Raw genomic sequence first — 18,658 nt, 5'->3', positions numbered from 1 at the left:
ACCGTTGTATCCATGGTTGAAACGACATGCTTGTTTAGAAATTCCTGTTACGATGGAACCGCGTATAGAGATACTCGAGCCCATGGTAATAATACGGATTCGTTCTTACGATACCATTCAGTTCCGCGATGCAGAAGAATAACGCAAATTTGATGACAGCGGCATGCAAACGGCCTCTTATTCCCGTTCATGGACCAATCGAAATTTTCCTCCCTTTTCGTATCGAAAAATGTCTCTCGTAATCTCGATCGTGCGCAATTAAGCTATTAGAAAATTGTGGAACATTTTGTCTATATTTTTTGACAGGAATGTCGATTTTAATGGATGGTCGCGAATTGGATAATATATAGATGTGTAGAAATGTATATTAAGGAGGATAGAAAAGTATCTTTTATCTTAATTGTTAATTGTTATTTATTTTTGGTCATGAAATAATAGTAAGCAATGAATATTATATTGGAAAGATTAATTTTCATTTAGAATTTCGTATAATAAATGCAATACGATTCTGAAAATTTCTACTATTGAGAATTTTTAATAGCTTGAAAAGTGAAAGTCTTTTTATATTGTTCGATTATCGATCGAAATATTTATTTTTCACGCCGTTTTATTATTCTCTTTTTTTTTTCTATGCATTTTTGATGCCACTCGATTACACATGTAATCGACGGGGTGGAAAACGAACATTATCGTCGATATTCATTTTCAATCGGATTTCGAAAACCGAATAAAATGAAAAGACTCGAATTTATTTAATCTTTAATTGAATAGGATAATTGAATTATTGGATAACGTGGGATGATTTGAATTAAATTTTAAAGTATTTAAAGTAACTTTTATCGTATATTTTTTACGAAATAAAAGGCAGTAATGATTATTATTTAGATTTAATTATTTATCGAGCTATGCGATTCGATTCAAGTACATAATTCAAATCATTTCCACGACTTCTCTTCCTGTCAACGATTCATCTTACGTATTCCATTTGCGACTCAGACGTTTGTCGAGCGTAACACTCGTAGGCCACTCGAGTCTCGTTATTCGCGCGTGTTATATGACAATCAAAGTGGATCGAAGATAACACTGAACTTCGCGATGCATACGATCAATGGAATCGCGCGAGAGGATGACAGTCAGAAATTGCTTTTCTCGTAGTATCGTGAATCCATTTATTGGAAAAATTTTTACTACCAGCGTTTCCAGAACGTGACAAATTTCTCACCTAATATTTTATACTCGTTCGATTTCAATCTCGATTTTGAATCATTGTCACCTCTTTTTAATCAATCAAATTCGCAATCGTTTTATCATATACGAAATTTAAACTTGTCAAAAGTCTCTAAATATTTTTTCAACGAACAATATATGGTAAAACGTGGACGAAAAATGAAACGAAATTCAAAATAGCTGTGCATATTGATACTCGTAGTAATGAATGCGGATACAAAAAGAAAAGTGGATGCGTAGAAAATTCTTTCTCATCTTTCACGTTTCTCAGAAAAGTTCATAACGCGAGATATCATCGTCATCGTCGTAAAATAGAAAATTTCTTGACACGTAAAATTCGCGTGGATTAAATCTCTCAAGTTGAAATAGTAGAATTTTGGATTTAGAATCATGGAAGATAGAATGGAATTAGGAGATTAAAGAGAAAGAGAAAAAGGAATATCGAATCTAGGACGAAATTGAAAACACGTGTTACATTAGAACAGTAGAATTTTGGCGACGATCAGGCACCAACTGACTTATATAAGGTAGTGAACGAGTATGACAAATTGAAAACATGTGTTACGTTAGAATAGTAGAAATTCGAATTTGGAAACAATGTGTTAGATTAAAATAGTAAAATTTCGAATTTAAATTAGAATAATTCGAAGATATTGGAAACATGTGTTGAATTAGAATTTCGAATTTAAATTAGAATAGTGTAAAATTCGTCGAAGACAAATGGATTTTGTTCATTAAAGGATATTGTTATTATTACGAGTGACACGATTTACAATTGTAGATGAAGAAGTTGCAAGCGAATAAGAAGTATTCGATATTTTTTTAATTTAATTTTTTAGAATTATTCAATTTTTTTTTTAGATCACGTAATTTACATTAATTTACATTTAAACGCAGAGAGAATAAAGAATGAGAGGTATGAGGAAGTTCTTAATGATTAAATATGTACAAACTTTTCCATTTTCTACATTTATAGTTATTTCTTTTTACTTTTCAAAATTAAATATTCGTGTCGATTGTTGAAATAATCTAAATATCTCTGTATTAGTTTGACTTTACATTACACCTATTATTAAATTATAATACCTAAAATAATACGTACCTCATATTTCTAGTAATAAAAAGGATTAATTTTTATTCTTCCTTCACATTCATTCTTCAAAAATTAATTCTTTTCTTTGATGAATGAATACGATTTAATCAAATTAAAAAATTTCCATTCGAATAATGTTATCATTCTTTTTTTTTTAATTTTCTCTCGTAATGTATTAAAAGGAAGAAAATCAATATACGATTTCATTTATGCAAAAGAATGAAATCTACATTATTCCTCCTAAAAAAAAAAAAAAAAAAAAAAAAAAAAAAAAAAAAAAAAAAAAAAAACAGAATCAACTTATTTTTTCCAACGTAACATTCTGTATCATAAACGAGATTCCACGTAGCCCGGACAATATCATTCCACGAGAAACATCCAGCTCGTAATACCTACTTAAGAAGTTTGCTCGCGCAAGTTTTCAATCTGCTTATAGCGCAATTACCGGGATACAGAGGGAATTCGATGGGAGAGGGGGGGGGGGGCACTTGTTTTGCATAGAATTGCATCGGGAATCAGGATGGCGAAATTCGCCGGGCGATGTGTATCGTGTCGCTTATTGGAAAACAGATTTTCGGCAGGTTGTTGCTCGAGGCCAGCCACTTCTCCTTCCCCCATCTTTTTCTTCTTCTTCCTCCTCCTCCTCCTCCTCTTCTTTCGTATCATGCTATTATCTTATCGCTGTTACGCGGGCTAGGAGGTTAAGTGTTCGTTACACAGAGAGGCGAAATAACAGCGCGTTGATTTTCGAAAAGCTACGATCTAAATTTTCCGCCCGCTGTTCCGGTTTCCTTTTCAACAATGGAAAAGCGGAACATGAATATTACTTTGCCTTGATCGTTTGCATTCGCGCAAATACTCGACAGCTATTCTTAACGATGAATTATTTAGCTTATTATTTCGTTCCACCGAATGAAATATCGTTACTTTCTTATTCATTCGGTTCGAGTTTATTTGAAACGGGTTTCATGTATTTATACATATGTTATTGAATGATGAATATTGAAATTTGGTCAAACGAATTTTTTAATACGTTTCGTTTAATATTTTTATCGCGTCTCTTTCATCTTGGCGAGTCTCTGAGGGCGCTAAAGGAAACGTGAGAGGTTTTCTGGATAAAAGGAAATTTAAAAAAAGTATAAATTGATAAATTCGAAAATATCATCTTCTTACGTGTTTTTAAATCTCGGTAAGGATGGAGATTATTTAAGGAAGTATAAAGTTTTTAATGTTCAAAAATGTCAAGCTGACAACGCGAAAAGTGGAAATTCTAAAAAGGAATTATCAAAAAAGTAAAGATTAATAATTAGTAAAAATAAAATTTTATTCAGAAACAAAGTTCACGTGTCCTTTTATATATATTTCCAAGTGGGACATCGTTGTTTCTTATTTTCTCGTTACTTTACTTTTAATTTAGTATTCCGGTAACGAGACTCCCCGGTTTAAGCTGAATGTATATGTACAAAAACTTTTATCCGGAATAAAATAGTGGAAAAGCGTAGGATTAGGGTGACCCGCACAATTTCCATGAAATTCCCTCTAATTTTCTTTTTTCCTCTTTCTTTCCACTTTCTTTATCTTTTTTAACATCAAACGATTTCTAAATCTCATAATTTTCAAAATTTGTTTATCATTTTACCATCTCATCCTCCTCTTAATATACCAAAGTAACGATGAAATTTCCAAGTCTCTCTCGTCAGAGACGAAAAATTTTCAACGATAAAAGATGTAATTAGCTTCGAACTTATCGTTGAATTAACATCGTCGAACAGAAAAGGAAATAGGAATTGACGTACAGCGCAATTTCTATGGAAGTTTAACAAGAATTCCGTTCGAAGATGGATGGTTGACAGATTCCTCGTACTGCGTCAGAGCAAGTTTGGCTTTCGATTATCGCGTTTGTCAGTTTCGCAGAAAGGCATACACGGTTCATCGAATCGTGGGATGGAGACACGCCGTTCAAATGAATTCTTTATCGATGCTTCTTATCGATAGAATTATCAGAGCGAGGAGAGCTTTTCAACCGTAAGGTCGTAGAAATGGAATTTCCAACCTCGCTATTGTCGAAAATAATGTTATTGATCGAATTGGTGATCTTGATCAATACCTATCCGTTCATTGAATCTTAAAAAAAAAAAAAAAAAAAAGAATATATAAAATTCTCGTTAAATTTCCACTTATATTTAAATAATGTAATCAAATGCCAGATAATTCTTTCGTGTATGGAATTTTTTCGTAAGATAAAATTAATTTCTCGTATTCGTTGGAAATTCGAGTAGGATATAAATTTAAACGAAATCTCGAATTTCGTTTAACGTATAATATATATAATATATATTATCCAAAAATCTTTTGAATCGTATAAATTTGCTTGATCTATTTATATTCGCTTTAAATCACGAATGTGATAAATATATCATAAAAGGGAGAGAGTATTTAAAACGAATGGGTAAGGATAATAGAAAGGCGAGTCAATAATTATTCGAAATATATTTATTTAGAAATTTATGCACCTTTATATTAATGCAGTTTCCCTTGAATTTTAATGCATTTAATTGATCCATGCAAATATTTTATCATATTAACGTTATTAACGATTAATTATTTATTATTTTATAAATTTATATCTTTCATAGAAATTATTAACAATCTAAGTACAATAGTATGATACAAAAATGATTACACAAAGATAATTAGATACTTGTTATATTTGAATAGAACAGAAATATATAAATCGGATTAAATTTCTCTTTTATAAAAATTGAATTTTCACCCAATCCATCAAATTTATGTATCTATATATATGTACACGTTGCAAATAATCATCGACTCGTCTCTCGAAAAAAAAATATCAAACAATTTTTCAAACTTATCACTCTGAGCGGCAATAAATTTTCCATTCTGTCCCTATCTGCCGAATAACTATCGGGCACATTCGTTTCGCCTAGCATATTGGCACGTGTAATAATTCGTAAGCGTTCAAATTTTCGTTTGTTCGCAGCATCGGTGGTAATACTCGCACTGCGTTTCACACGAGTGTGTCGCGCGTCAGAAAAATGTCACGGAAAGAATAATCGCATCGATTTATACACGAATATCCCCGAACGATATATACGCGCCTGTAATTATCGTTCAGCCCCCTCCTCCCCCCCAGTGTTATCTGTCCCAGGCCGACACGTCGAACGATAATAAGTGCGTGCGCCAAAAAATCGGAGATAATGTGTGTATCTGACACATCGTGCTACGATATACCCTGACTTAACAGGCGATTATCGTTATTAACCCGGCTTTATTGGCACTCGTGCTCCCCGAGGATCGTTTTTACTTCCCCTCCCCTGCCCTTCGCGCCCTCTATACTTTGGACTTTTTGCTCCAAAGTCCAGATTATTGACAATCGAATAATAATTTTAGTAACAGATATTCTCGGTATTACAAATCCAAAAAGAAGGAGTATTCAATCATTCTTGAAATAATTTTTTTTTTCAGATTGAAAATAATGCAAAATATTCGATATCGTCATTTCCTGATCATTTAATTTTGGTAAATATATCGTGGAAGTATACGAATTATAATTATTTCACGATATGTAATTCAAAGATGTGTAATTATAGGGATTTATATTATACTTGTAAAATTAATTTTTTTTATTATTTCAGATTTGCAGACGTATTTTCACTTCACGAGTAGTGATGCATAGAGAAAAATATCTTCTCGTTCATCTGAAAAATTAAAGAAACGAATAAAGGATGAAAAATATCGGGCTTTTTCCGTGCAAATTCGGTGGCGAATAATTATGATAAGCATGATTAATTGCCCGTGCACCGAGTTCAAGTTGAAGGAAGAAATAATTACTTCCGATTCCCGGGGCAATAATTCAGCGGCCCGCCGCAAACGACGCGTAAACTATAAGTTTCTCCGTGGAACAGCCGAGAAACAAAAGAGATCCGTTTATCCGAAATCGTTTCGATTCGGGATAAATATTAATGAATTTTGAAATACATCATCTCGAGCGAATTCTTCGAATCTTATCTACGGTCAAAAAGGTTCCCGTCTCGTCTAATTGTGAAATAATATGGAAATAATATGGAATTAGAGATATGAGAGCAAAAAAGAGCAAAGAGTTGAAACGAAGAGGAAATGAAAGGTTTGAGTTGAGAAATATTGGAAATTTATTTGGATGTATTAGTGGTAGTTGAAGTTAGAGTTTTGAATCATAATGGTCGTGGATCGGAAATATTCTCGATTTTTTCCTCGAAATCTAATGGAAGATAATATATTAATGAAGAAATAAGATGGAAGATTAAATCTCGATATGCGTTGTGTTCACGAGAAATCAGAGATAATAGAATTTTTCATATTCTCTAATACTATTTTTATTAATTTCCCTTTGTTAATTTATTATCCAATTTTTAGATAATTATCTTGTTCCATCGATAACGTTTGAATATATTTAACATAAAATTACTCGAATGAAGAGAACTTTTCCGTTTTTATTCTATCGAACGGAATTCCATTCGAATCGCGAATTTTAACGCGCAACTTCATTTATCAAAATTCCGTGTAACGAGAAGCGGGTTTGGCAGCTGCTTCAATTTGCCGAAACTTCAATTCCAGGCAAAATTGTGTTTGGCATTCGATCTATACTGAATTTTACGCTTCGAAATATTGGAAACCGATCCAAGAGATCTCTATAATCAGTTTCGCGCCACTAATAAGTCGGGAAAACACTTCAGGAAAATTGTCTTTCCTTTCTAGCGTGCGTTTCATCTTCGTGGTCATTCCATGGCTCTAGATTGTGGTTTACTACAAGCTACTTGGATATCTAGATTCAGAGATCGGGTTTAAATGGAGATTTAAGTATACTCGTAGCAAGAGATCCTGTATTTAAGCTTTCGTACTATTGCGAGGGTAACAGCGTCTCATTTTTATCAATGTTGCACTGAAACAATTCGATTTTTTAAAAATATCTGTATTAATTTTTCTTTGTTTCTTTGTTTCAGAAATATAACTGCTTGCAAATTTTCATAGTGTTTCGTAGCAACAACTTCTGCATATGATAATACGTGCACCTAGTTTTGTTTATGTTGTACGATGAAACTATTCGAATTAAAACTTGATGCGTGCATATCCTGTAACACCAGTATCGTCGACGCGCGAAATTTGATGCGGAGCATTTCCAGGGCCATTGTTAAGCGGATAATTAACGCGGCCGCGACTCTGACGAAAATCCAACCGGTTTATCCGCCGATAAAATCTCAATTAGAGTCGCGACGAAGTGTATGGAGGGCAAGGTGTCCGCGAATTGACGCGAAAGCGGACAAATGACCGGTGAAAACAAGAGGCGAGGGTCGGAAAAGGGCAATTACACCATGAGCGCATCGGTTAATGGCGCGGTCGTGGCAATTTTCCGATGCGCAGCGAAACTCTGCTGGTTCAAATTTGAGCCTTCGCGCGAAGATACTGCAATCTCCAAGTTTATCTCGTTCAGTGTTCCAACCAGGTTCGCTCCAAGGTACAAGATTTTCTTCGATTCACCGAGGATGTGATGGTATTTTCGATTGATCGAATTGTCGTCCAATGTTTAAATAATGTTTCTATCTTCGGTATTTTTTCTATCTGGAAAATTGATGTTAGGAAAGAGTAATGGAGGAAATTATTTTTTTCAATTCCGATAGTAAAAGTTGATACAAGGACGACTCTTTGCTGCATGATTATTCTCTTTTAAAAGGACAAAGGAAGATGGAAGAATCATGCAAGAGACTCTTGAAATAAGAACAAAATCTTTTCAAAAAACTCACCGATCTTTCGTCGTTGCCTGAGGAATCCTGGCGTGGCATTCATCAGATAAAAGTCAGATAAAATATGACTGGTCATGAAAAAAACGAATGTGCAATTACTATTTCCAAGATTTCTAAATAATCTTGCATAGAAGAAACAATTGAAGCACTAGAATTTGAATCATCATCACGTTTCATTTATAACGATTCGCGTCAGAAAAAATCGATGCTTGTACAAAGTTCAGTGCTATTTATTGCCTTTTAGATGAATGCTAAGATTCAATGGATGAAATTTCTCTCGTTTTAACCGGCTGGAAAAAAAATAATCGATCGGTAAACGGTAAATTGCGATCACGTTTACTCGTTGACCATGTGCGGCTCAGTGTACACGGACGCTAGCAGCTCATAGGACACGCCAGCGACTATAATTGAGATTTTATCGGGCCGTTAAACGCTGCGAAGTTGCTGTGCAACACGTGCCAAAGTTTGCACACTGGCCATAGGCCGAGCAAGAGTTGTCGCGCTTCGATGCTTCTTTAAACGATCCGAAAATTCTCCTCCCTCGCCTGTTTTCTAATCCGTCTTTCTAAGAAATTATCTTTGTTACAGATTAGTTCCACGGCGAGATGAATGCCACGCCAGGATTCCCCAGGCAACGACGAAAAATCGGTGAGGTTTTTGAAAAGATTTTGTTATTTCAAGAGTCTCTTGCACGATAATTTAACGAATATTATTAGTTAATATTATGTGTAGCGAATATTTTTGTTTGTGGAGAAGCTGTAAGATTTAGATTTTTGAATTAATATCTACTATTGATTCGTTCTTTTTTGTTATATTTTTGAATATGTTCTTAAAAATGGAGGAGAAATCTTTTCGAATCGTAATAAGTTCGATAAGAATGTTAGGGAAGTTTTTTAATTCGTTAAATTTCACTAATGAATGTTAGTTTTCAATCGTGCACGAGAGTCTAAGTAATTTTATTTGAAAATAGGGTTGAAAATAGGATTCAGGATATTTTAATAAAGAAATAGGATGATAGGATGCTAAGTGTGTAGCAATTTTTTTCTTCTTTTTCTTAAAGCAAGAATTAATAGCGTGTGTCATGGAAGGCTATCGATTTCCCGCGCGATTACACCGAGTAATTAAATATTTCCCTGAAATTAGTCCGACTTTTATAAATACGGTCTCTCTTTCCTTGCTAAATTAGACGTTAAAACGATTGTTCGGATGGCGGCAAATTAATGGACCGGAAATGTCGTTTTTTCAATAAATAACTCGATAAATAACTCGACAAGGAAGAAAGAATATTATCCAATTATCTTCAATTGTAGTTTCTTCGCGATATCATTTATTGATATTTGTCAATCATTATTAATACAATTTCTAGTTTTATTTCCTCTCGTGTACGATATCAATTTCAAAATATCTCTCAATATTAATCTTTGAATCGATCCAAGTCACTATATTTTAGTTATATGTACTAAATTACATCGTCAGAAAGGATAGATCAAAATGAAAGTAATTCAATTATGAACGATTAAGAATTCTAAATATTTGTGCGTCAAAATTTCGTATTTCTTTGATCCAACAAATTCATAAAAGTATCAATTTCGCTTTACAATTAAAATAATAAATTCATCTTCGTTTCACATCTATCAATTATACAAATACTTCTGGATCTCCACTTCAAATTCTCAAAGCTTTGATTTCAAAAAACACTAAATAATTTCATCGAACAATCATGATAATTTCGTCAAGCACGATTCAGAATGCACCACATCGAACCACCATCAAAAGTTCCACCAAAATCATCTTCAAAAAAACTTTTGATGGAAGTTGCACAAAGCATCCCATCTCCATGCATTTAAATACGTTGTTATTTCCGTTTCCAACGACTCTCTCGATACGAAACGATTCAACCGCTCGTAAAGAAGTTGAATTCGCGTCACGAGTCGCGTGCGACGCGCTTTGATTCTTAATTCTTAAATCCTCTTACGGTTCTCGCCGATTAAAGACACGTATCGTCACTCCGACACAAGCATCGAGCGTATGGAACAAGAAAAAGCACTTGGAAGACAAAAGCCTTCCATGAACGACTCCCCTCGGCTACGCTCTTAACACTTGCCTGGTCTACCACCTGGTGTCACGCAGGATATTCGTTCCACGGGAGAATTCCTCCGAAACTTTTTCCGCGTATCATTAGATTGCTCCTAGTTTTTGCAATTTTGTTAGAATTTCAAGTGGGTCAAGTGGAGATTGCTGTTGGATTATTATTTGTCAATCTATGTCTTTTTTTTTTTATTTCAGACACGTGATGTAGTATCCTGTTTATCTTGCTCGCGATGAAATTGTAATTGCTTCGTAGTTGAATTTGTGTTTTTGGAGGAGAATGATGAATGGAATTAGGAGAGAGGAAATTGGAGAACAGTTCAGTAATCAAATTTCTTGATTCTTCAATTTCAGGAAACTAACTTGGTTTTATTCTGAAGGATCTTCCAGAAGAGATAATGTCAAATACGATGTATTAAAAGATCGTGATTTAAATAACGATGAATCGGTATTTCGGTATATAGATTAAAAAAGCACAAGAGATTTTCCAAAGGAAAATTTCAGATTTGAATAACAACGGATCGATAGGAGTGTATACAAATAAATTTATTTAAAATTGTCAAAATTAAAAGCCTTGCAAAATTTCCGTTCGACTTCAATTAGAGGATATTATTTCTGCAAAATAACGCGAGTTGAAACTGCCAGGTGCACTCTCGGACGAACGCAATTACGTACTTTTCGAAACAAAGAAAAGGTATTCGGTTAAACAATCTCACGGTGGATTCACGAAAAGTCGTTTCGAAGTGGATCCACGAATTTCAATATTCCTTATTCCGCCAACATTACGTTCCATATCCCGGCCCATACAACTTTTAAAAGCCGGGCTTTCCCGCATACTCGTCCCTTCGAATCACTTTCCTTATTGATAAACTCGTCGAAACTACGTACGTAGAGGAACTTTTCGATTCCTCTTCCTACGGTCTAGAAAATAAGGTCCCGAATCGAAACTATCCGTAAACAGTGACCGAATGGAAGTGAGTTTCGATCGTGGTGGCGGCGAAAACGGTAAAGTGTCGCGCAGTTGGAGGGGTACTCTCAAGGAATTCCGGTTTCGTACGAGGAACATACGTGTACTTGCATAAGCTGCGGACGTGTTTCGTCTCTTCGATCGAAAGCTTCGATAATATCCAAGTATTTTCGAATCCAAGGAAAATGGAAAAATATATCGTTCATTCTGAAATAAACGATGAATTTGAATCGAAAGAAAAGAAATTAATGTGCGTTTAATTGAGTTTAAAGTGACTCGTGTCATTTAGAGAAAGAGAGGATATTTTGATTATATTTATTTTATTCTGATAAGAAGAAATCAGAAGAGTAATGGTACTAAATAATAAATAATATCCATTACGAAAGAATTGAGATATCACACGTGTGTGACACGTCGTTACAAATGGATTAAATTAATGAGAAAAGATGATTTTGCGAAGGGAGGAAAAATAATGAATTTATAGCCATTAGAGGCAAAAATGAATCGACATTTTTATAAATTCTGTACGAATATACTACACGAAGCTACGTTACGAAATTATGCTCAATTAATTGAAACAACATCGTCGACTGTAAACGAGTAAAGATCGCAAATTTGTGCAATCCTCGGAGTCGAGCTTTGTTATCCACTTCACTATGACTCGAGACATCAAACTCGGATCCCAACTTCCATAATTAATCAGTAAATGCGTCGTCCAAAAAAAATCTCTTTTGACGAAACAATTATTATCACTGGAATCTACTTTCCATTCTCCTCGCTAGAAGAACAATTATCTACCAATTTCTCAAAACTAGCCGGGTATAATAACGCCCCCGTGTAATACTCGTCGTTATGCTAGAAAATTCAAGGAAGGTGTAATGAAATATTCAAATATTCATCCAGAGTCGACAAAATGGGCCGTGAATCCATTAAGTTAAGCAAGAATTTTCTAGTCGCGCCGTGTTTAATCGTCGAGGCATCGGGGAGGGGAGGAAACTGTTGGAGGGGGAGGGTGAAAAGTTTCGGGTAGAAATCTACGGGTTATTCCCTTATCGGGGAAGAAAATGTAATTTCTCGTGAATAAATATTAGCGGACGAGGTCGGTTCTTCCCTCCTCTTTCTCTCCTTTTTTCTCTTCTCTTCTTTCTCGGTTTTGATACCGGCCCTCGATCAACGGGGATTGAACGCGCGTCGCTCGGAAATATCGTGGAATAATCGCGGTGAATTCAATTGAAAAGTTCCATTATCAACGCGAGAAGGGTGAAGGAGTGGAGTACAGCCATCCACTTCCGTTAACAAGCGGCTCGGCCACGATTGCGCGCGTAATTGGTGGCTGAGAAAGACGGGCCCGGCTTTTTGAGCCGACTAATTTGTCCGATCGGTTGACAAAACTCGTTAGAGAAGGGGGAAGGAGAGAAGTTCTTACTTGGATGTACGACACCGTTGGTTGAACACGTTGTTCGCCTCGATGCCGAGTTTCCGGCCTTGCATCGAGCGAAATCGATAAGGGGTGAGTCGAGATTCCGTTGCGGTTTAACCCGAGAGGGGTGGATGTAAGGAGAAGATGGTTAAGGACGAGGAAGATAAGATTTCTATAGGAATATAATGGAATTTAGATGATGTGGGGAAATATTATTGAATTTCTCTTTTAAATAAATAACGAAGATATAACGCATCGTGATAAATAATCGACGAGAAGAAAGTAATTGAAATTGTGCGATAGAAAATTGAAGCTCGAACGGCGTACACTTGGATCGTCGATGATCCAATTCCCTTGCGGAGAAGTGTAGTATAAATCGGTTGGAAGAAAATCTATTCTCAGCCGTATGATCGACAACGTGAAAACAACGTGGCGCGGTAATCGTGGTATTTACGATGGGCCAGGATGAAATATATTCCGAGAAAAAGATTTAGAAAATCTTGGTGGACGAGAAGTGGAACATATGAATACCGATGGGGGGAGGGAGGTGAACTGGCTCGATTTCAGACACTGTAGAGTTATATACCGCAGTTCTCAGGGTTTTCCATCCTTTGGCAATGCTTTCGACTTCCCAGAAGGATACGCCTTTTTCGTGTCTGGCCACGGTTGGACTTAATTCACTGCTTGTCCGCGCGAGTTGCACGGACGTATAATTCGCCTTCGTGGACGAGGCACGCCTTTTTCAGATTAATATCGAACAGTCTTTCACGACGTTGCACTTGTTTATACGTCCCTTATAATTACACGAGTTCGCTTCTATTCCTAATTACCATCACCGTTATATCGAACCTTGGATCGAGCCAACAGAAACCCAGAAGGGAAAATTTGCTTTTCTTCCGATTCTACGACAACTTGTTCTTTACGAGAACGTTGAATAATTTTCTCTCGTTGAATTTGTACGACGAATATGAGGTACGATCAGGGAGGAAAAAAGATCTAGAAAGATTTCACCTTTTTTCGCGTTGGTGCTATAACTCTGCTGTTTCTGTCATATTTCAAGTGAAATTCCTGAAAACTTTTCTTCGCGGCCATCGAAGTGAATCAATATCTCTTCAAAATTATAAAATTGCAAAATTCCAAAGGATATACGGAGAATGAAAAAGTATATTTAAAACGTATATTATGAATATTACTACACCATAATGTATCCAGAAGTGGCTTTCGAGAAGAAGACGAGAAGTCTATTAGATTGTTTCGCTGTCTAGATTCACACTTGGTACTTTCAACGAATAAGTTGAAGAGGAATATATAAAAAGGGATCGTAGAAAAAGGATCGTTTCACGTGCACGGTTTATTAAAGCCACCTCGACAAAAACTTCGACATCCTTGAATGTCAGAGATATAGTAAGGATCGCGAGAATCAGTTCACGGCTCGTTGAAGGTACAATACAACACCACGTAGCTAAATTGTGCCGCTCTAAGCGAAATCTGCTCCCTTTTATCTCGAGTTCAACGCACCTATACCTCAACGCGATCCTTCTAATACGATTGTTTCGAATTCTTTTCTTTCTTTTTATTTTTTTTTTTTTCTATTCTCGCAAAAGACACTTTATCTCTCCTCGTACCTCGAGATATCTTCATCCGAAGCACAACGATACGATTTTGCTCGTTTTAGACCGTGAAAGTTGGCGAAAAACTCGCCGACTTCGTGGGTCGCAAGATATTCTCACGAACAAACGTTTCAAAACGTTTCTTTTTCTTTCTCCCTCGAGGAAGGTGTTTCTCTATTGATAAACCTTGCTTTCATACTTCTTCTTTTTTTCATCCCCTTCCTTTCTTACGAGATACGTATCTGCTATTTTGCATTTGAGAATTTAATTACTCGGAATTATTTAGCTTGATAATCTATTAGTTTTTGGAGGATAGGAAGTAATTTGAATATTCTTGAATCTTAATCTTATAAATGTTAAGATAATTGAATATTTTTGAAACACGAGAGAATAAAAATAAATTAGGATTAGGAAATATAATTACGAATATATTTACAAATATATGATATAAATAATATGTGGATAATTATGCTTCAAATAATTTGTGAAATCGCTTAATTTCTCGCTCGTCAATCACGCGATTCGATCATCAGATTTAGAATCCGCGATATTTACCAAATATTACCTCAACTTCCCCTCTTCCCTCTATTTTTTTTCACCTCCAAATATTCGTCGTTAATTACCTATCTCCCCAGTTAAGACGAAATATTTTTCGAGCATCGGCGGAAATGATCGATCAGAAAATGGGCGGAAACCGACAGCGCGTACGAATTTGTCGTCACAGGACGACACGGTGACGCGTTGAACGTGTCGCGTGCTTTGAACACGAGCGGAATCGGTATTGGAACCGATGTAACCGCGGTCGCTGTCGATCACGAAACAATGCGTTTTACTGATATTTAGTTACACGCTGTCAACGCCAGCAGTTACACCGAATTCGCCGATAACGCTCCGCCGAGGGCAGATTACGGGAAATTGGTCGTTGAATCGCGCGAATTCCAGACGAAAGCCTTGTTTCGTACATTTGTTTATGTAAATCGGGCAAACTCGTCGATGCTGGTAATCTTGCGGATTCGAGAGGATGGGCTTTCTATTTCTGTAATCGTTTAATGGATTTTGGGTAAAAATGACGCGATTTTATTTAGACAGAACTCGTTATAAATCGTACAAGAAGAACTTTCATCGATAATTTTCATATTTTATTTTTAATCCTCATTGAGAAGGATATATCGTGTACAGATATAATTCCTAGAGGTTAATTCACAAAATTCCTGCATAATCTTATCATCCGTGGATTCTATGGTCATATCCAAAGATACGTTGCAAAGCTAATTGCATCTATTATTTGGACAAAGCAGTGATCTTGCGTATTTCCTGCGTGTCCGTTATTATTATTAGCTTTACATTTCCATATATCTTGCATCGTCTGTGCAATAACTGGACGCAGTCACTCGTGTTGCCTAAAGGCGATCGTGCCTGTTGAAACGTATTCTATATACGGATCCAAAGGGATACGTGTTTGAAAGGGATCTGACTTGGCTCGATCCGAGCACTATTCTATTTATAATTCAGCCAGATGGGATAACCGGGTGATCAGATTCCGATAAATAACGCGTTCTCGGGTTTGCATGAATATTTAACGATTGGAAAGCCGGTGGAAAGCCAGTGACTATGATTCCCGCCAAGAATAATGGTTATATAGAGAAATTGGACAAGATCGATGATAAATTGATATCATTGAAAAGATCGATACGTGATTGTAAAAATTATTGAAAATTTAGTTGCCGACTAGTTTAATATTACGTGTGATGGTTATAATTTTTTTTGAAAGTCTAAACAGGTAAACAATAGATTATTATAAATTTCGTAGGATTTTTGTGCAAAGAATTGTATTTTTAAAACAGTGTAATTTTATACAATTACATTACACGATTTCAAAATTCTTGTATAAGTTATCTTCGTAGAAGCGATATGTGGCTAGCTTTTCTAAAAGAACCATTATTCCTATTTTTCCAAGATAATCTAAAATTCTCGTGACGTGAAAATCGTTATTAGATTATCTTCGCGTGGCTGTACACACAATTTAAAAATACTTGTACATATTTTTCTTCTTTACAATAAATACAAACGATATCTGATACAAAAATACTAGGAGAATCTTGGCCACGTCTTTCCATTAGTAAAATTTCAATTCTTTCGAAAAAGGCCAAACCTCAGCTTTTCACATTTTCGGTCAACTTTCTTCCTTACGGAAATAGTTGGAATATTCGAAGGGAAGTCGAAGTTCGTCTAACCTTTTCCATTTTTGACCGAGAAGATTTATGTCCAGGGAGGAATGTACTTGCAGATCCCGTGACTGGTTCGAATCGCGAGGAAATTTGCGTGCAAAGGCGAATAAAATCCGCTAGCATGCCATAATAAGAATCCACGGTGTCTTTGGACAATTTGGTCCGTTGCCAGGTTGCGTTTCATGTGAAAAGATGGTTGCGTGTCGAGGCATTCTGCCTATAAATCTAGGAAGAGGACATTGCCTAATATCGTTCTTACGATTTTCGCGTTTCATCCCTTCACGAAGCGGAAAGACTTGGAAAATAATTAACTTTCGCCTCTGTGAATCCATTATCGAGCATATTTACCGCGAAATATATCGTATTTCTTTTTCTTGTTTTCCATCTCCGTTTCCCCTATTTCTGGGAGAAATTTGGAAATTTAAATTGAAATTTTAATATCGATGAAATTAATATGGTAGATGTACTTTTTTCAATGAATGTATATGGATCGATAATTTTGTTAATTCGTTAAATACGAGAGACTGGTATAGGAATGAGAAATTTATTAAAAACGTGACGTTATAATTACTTCTACTTTTTTAAAATTAATAATATTTTATGAAATTTCTTTCGTAACCAGAATGTTGTAAAGTCGAATTTAATAACATATGTTGATTAAAAAAATTAGTGGAAATGAAGCCGGCGTCAACGATGGTTTAATTTAATAATCACATCTCCATTTACATTTTTTCAAATTTTCACTCGTGACACGTAAAAAAAAGAGGGAGGCTCGTTCTTGTAATTCAGTACAAACCTGAATAATCCATTCGAATGAAAATTAAAAATCGTATTATTATATTTATCCAATCCTTCTTGGAAAATCAAAACCTTTTCGTTCTTTCAAATCTCACGTATATCGAAATCGTACAGATTTTGAATTATTTCTCCAATTATCGAACATCTCCTCTAACATTCAATTTTATTCCCTCTCGAATCCTACCGTCTTCTCAGATCCTAATTTTCTCAATAGCCCGTTCCCAATCTCGTGGAAAATATTTTCCACGGAAGAACAGGATAGGATGGCCTGGTTTCGAATGGCATAATCGAGACACGCGGTTTCTGGATTGCGAAACAGTGTTGGTACAAGAAGGAAGTTCATTCTCGATCTGTCTTTTTCTCTTTTTTTTTTCTTCTTCTTCTTTTATTATTTTCACGAAATCTTCCTATCGACGCTAATGAGATTTACCAGCGGCGTCTTAAGAAGCAGCGTCTTAAATTGGTCCTTGGTTCGATTATTCGACCACGAATCCAATTAGAACGATCAATAGCGCCTCCGGCATATAATTATAAATAAGTTGGCGAGTTTGTGCATTGTGCGGAATTAGAAAGAAATCTTTTTTGAAGGGAATATCTAAGGAATATCTGATTGGTTGATTTTGATGGATTCAATATATTTTTGGTTTACCAGGTCTATAAGAAAATTTTCTATTTATTTATATTTCTATAATCGTGTAGTAATCTGTTTCTATTTCTTTCGGTTTTATCTTCATTTCCTGTTTTAAATGTTCTTAGAAAATTCTATTCGAATACAATTGATCGTTGTCTAGCCAAAATTAGGTCAGTTTCTTCACTTCTTCTTCATACACATCAATGATGAAGTCATTGATGATTTAAAGAAATTAAAGTTGACACAATTCTACATCCAAAATCTCGGTTTTAATTCGTCGATGCACGTGAAAATTGCATTATATACTCGTTCTTTACAAGTGATTTCTTCATCATCAATATTATCGAGGGACGTTTTTAAAACTGTTACAGATTATATCGCATCTTTTGTAAGCGTGGAACGAAGGAGAAATATTACCAATTAATTACCCATTCCTCAACTCGACGTATTTCGAAAAGGAGATGATTTTTAAGATAAGTCGAGGATTCTGTGAAACTGGCTCGTTCGTTATTCGAACGTCCTCTTCATCCTCTTGTCCCTTCCACACTCTCCAACTTCCTTCCGGTCGGATCGACTTAATAGGTCTCGAGAATCGCGCGAAGGTAAATTGTGCGCGGCCACTTTGAGATCTTGAAAGTCTTTGGGAAACGGCGCCGTTGGAAAAGTCGAGAAGAGTGACTTTGGTCGAATTTTAAAGGAAAGGAAAGGAAAGAAAAAATGGAAATTTCTCTTTTGGTACGAGACTCTTCTTGAATTAAACGTTGCGAGGGAACTACATCGGTACCGTGTTCCCGGATC

General features: G+C 35.5%; 1 protein-coding gene across 3 annotated transcripts in view; it reads left to right on the top strand.

Moving 5' to 3' along the window:
• LOC100577522 overlaps positions 1-18,658 on the top strand; it is a 215,898-nt gene that overhangs the window by 67,358 nt on the left and 129,882 nt on the right. The window contains exons 1-3 of one of the 3 annotated variants that reach the window (XM_016917353.2): positions 5,128-5,860; positions 5,977-6,464; positions 7,076-8,766. The gene's annotated coding sequence lies outside the window, so the exon portion shown is untranslated. Of the gene's footprint in view, positions 1-5,127; positions 5,861-5,976; positions 6,465-6,726; positions 8,767-18,658 lie in introns of those variants that run through there. The other 2 variants (XM_016917352.2, XM_016917357.2) reach the window with 2 other exon arrangements.

The sequence above is a fragment of the Apis mellifera genome, linkage group LG1, assembly GCF_003254395.2.
Source record: "Apis mellifera strain DH4 linkage group LG1, Amel_HAv3.1, whole genome shotgun sequence".
In the NCBI taxonomy this organism is placed as follows: domain Eukaryota; kingdom Metazoa; phylum Arthropoda; class Insecta; order Hymenoptera; family Apidae; genus Apis; species Apis mellifera.
This window is presented reverse-complemented; position numbering and strand designations above follow the sequence as displayed.